Raw genomic sequence first — 3,519 nt, 5'->3', positions numbered from 1 at the left:
ATCCGATCGTCCATGATCCAAAAAAAAGGTAACAAAAACAAACTGCTGGAACTAGTAATGGCGTCTGGATTCTGTCACGGCATGCCAGGAGGAAACAGGGTAAGTTCCATGTGCAGTTTATTAGAAGTAAAACAGGACAAAACAGAACAAAACGTTGCAAAATGTAATCCAAAAACCTGACACCGACAACACCAACCAAGAAGACAATATAATCCAGACGCAATGACAGACAGAGTGAGCATGGTATATATAGCTGGGATAATGAGTAAATGATAACAGGTGCTACTGATCAGAACAGAATTAATAAGCAGGGGACTATGGGAAATGGAGTTTAACACATACAACATAGAACAGACAGAGCGCCCTCAAGTGGCCAGTCCAGGGCACCACAACCAACACTGTGACAGAGGAAAAGACAACAGTAACCTCACACATCTCTCCTCTAGTGTATGAAAGGTTTCACATTTTGTGCTCCTAAAGTCTGCATTTTATATTTTGTAGCACTATTCCTGTGTGATCTTAGGAATTTTATGATCTGATGATATGAGTTGATTTGCTTCATTAATGTGTCCTGAACTATGCATTATCTGATCAATAACATGTTACTTTTGATTTATTATTATTACTACATTTTGATAAAATATTATGAAGACAAATGTTCTGTTCTTTGGAATAACATACACTGATGAATTGTGCACAACAAGACCAGCAACATGTACTGTAACAAAATCAGTTCTGATTGATGTTGTGTTTAAATTAAATTCTACAAATGCGCTCTATCTCAAAACATCTTCATTTGTGTTCATGAGGGTGAGTAAATGATGACAGAATTTTCATTTTTGGGTGAATTGTTCTTTTAAGTGGCACAATCATTTGTAGTGAAGCACACTTTTTCTGTTATTGTTGCACAGAGCTGATTAGTCCTCCTCTGCATGTGTGCTTCGCCCACAGAACACCTCCCTCTCTCCTCCACCCCTCTCATTTCTGCTTTCATCTGCTCTCCTCTCGGGAAGGCTGTTTTGTCTCATATTGTCTTTAAGCCCTAAACACAAAAGCAATCTGCTCAGCAACTGACACATCAGACGGCATGAGGCTTCCATCTGATAAACACTTGCAATGTTTGATTGCATAACAAAAAAAATTATAAATCGTAATATTATTATGTCAAGTTTAAAGTATGAAATTAATGTTTGTTTTATATCTAGGTTATTTTATATTTTAAATGTTCTGCTTTAGCAGGAAGAAATTTGCATACTTACAAAAAATAATAATAATCTTATTTTAAGTGTTCTCTCCTTCCTTGCAATGTTTATCAAGAATATAGTTTGCATTTGTGTCATAAATTGACTCTTGTCACTGTCATTTCCTCTTGTGTGCTGGCGGTTTTAAGGCACTATTTTCCACTTTGGAACAATATATATGATAAGTATTTGAATATATTTGAGGTTTTTACAGCACATGTTGTCTTCACATGTAATGTTTTTCTCACACAGGACTGTTACGTGGTGCCATCCCCATATAATTTTAATAGGCAGAGACTAAATCAGCAGCACAAGAAGGAAGCTACAGTAAGTACTTCTCACATCAGAAGGTACTGTAGAACAACTGTTATCACTTTACTTATTACAGAGTTTGGGAAAGCAATCAAAAGTCTTCTAGAATTGTCCTGGTTAGAGGTGAGCTGTCACTGACAGGGCTGCTGTAGATTGATGGCAGAGATGCTGATGTCTGCAGATGTCGTGTCTAATGCTGATGCAGCTATGGAAAGCTCTCAGCCATCATGCCAGAGGGATCTTTCCAACTCTCAGCTCATTTCAATTCAGCAAAAGAGCAGATTTATAGAGACCACTTACAGCTTCACCTTAGCATGAACTTACACTTTATTACCTAAAGTACGTCACACTACAACAAATATATTGCTAAAAAAAACACAGTACTGTCAGCATGGTGACAGATATCAGGAAATTCTTTTAGGAACTTGCATTAAAAATAACGGTTCTTTACTGAAATTGATGGTTCCATGAAGAACCTTTAACATCCATGGAACCTTTCAAATGCACAAAAGGTTCTTCTTACTGGAAAATGTTCTTTAGATTAAAAAAAAATATTTTCTTCACACTTAGAAAAACAAAAGGAAGTTCACTGAAAGGTGGACAAAAAATGATTCTTTTATGGCATTACTTTGAAAACCCCTTTTTAGAACCTTTATTTTAAAAATATGGTTATTTGGAACAATTATTATACTGCAGCTGTGTATGTTTCTCCTGTATATTTCAGTGAACGCTTCAATACAGTGCTATTATGCTGTAGTATTTCACTTCAGCTTTGATTCATGGATATGTCGGTAGAGGTTTATGCGTGTCTTTATGATCCATAGAGCCATTTGATGTGATGTGAGAGCAATGGGGCTGTATGGCCAAAACACAGAAATAATAAACAAGCGTATACTCCAGAGCAGCGACACAGCCATTTTGTCCTTTTGTGTTCATATTTGCAACTGTTGGCTTGCAGGACCCGCCATCAGTCATTCTGTCAAATTAATTCCCACCTCAGAACCTCATCAGACGACTGTTTCCAGTGACTAACCATAGATAAATAAACCTGTCTTTAGCTTTAGTTTCAGCTGGCTCTTTATGAACATATGCCACACAATGATATAAAATCATAGGTCACTGAGTGTATTAGTATTAACTGATGTACTAACTAAAATTAAAGTATGGATAATAATAATAATACATTTAATAATCAGTGTTATTTTAATATCAATGATATACTATTATAGATTTTGTTGTGCTGTCATTTTTTTATGTCTAATAGTTTTTTATTAATGTTATTTCAGTTAGTACATATACGTTATTCAATGAGAAACATTTATTTGGCAACTAGCTGAATTTATTTATTTTTTATTTTTTTATTTTTTTACATTTTATTACATTTCAGTTAAGATTTATTTTATTTCAAGTAACATGTTTTGTTTGTTTATTGTTTTTTGGTTTTGTTTGTTTTTAATAATTTTTTTTTTCATTTTAGATATCAGTAATAACCCTGATAACAAAGAATTGATAAAAGACAAATCATTGGATGCATGTTATTTAATTAAGATTATATATAACATATTGCTTTTTATTTACTATTTCTTGGTATAATACACACACACACATATATATATATATATATATATATATATATATATATATATAAACAAACATCTAAATGAAATCTAAATTATTACATTCATAAACTGCATATTTTATATAATTATTGAAACATGTTATATTAAATCGCAATTTTTTTTCACTCCACAACTATAAAACGCCATAATTTAAAGTTTGATCACAGAGAAGATTATAACTAGTTATTTCCATGATTCTAATAGCAGTCCATCCAGTTTCGTAGTTCCTCTAAACGGCTCCATCTTTCACATCCTGGGGCTTGTGCCTGTTTGCAGGAGATTTGCTGTGGCATGACTCACAAACACTTTCTAACTGAGCTTTCGGCCATGCTGTATTCAGAGAAACT

Source organism: Sinocyclocheilus grahami, unplaced genomic scaffold (genome assembly GCF_001515645.1).
Source record: "Sinocyclocheilus grahami isolate Dianchi unplaced genomic scaffold, SAMN03320097.WGS_v1.1 scaffold476.1, whole genome shotgun sequence".
NCBI classification, from domain to species: domain Eukaryota; kingdom Metazoa; phylum Chordata; class Actinopteri; order Cypriniformes; family Cyprinidae; genus Sinocyclocheilus; species Sinocyclocheilus grahami.
This window is presented reverse-complemented; position numbering follows the sequence as displayed.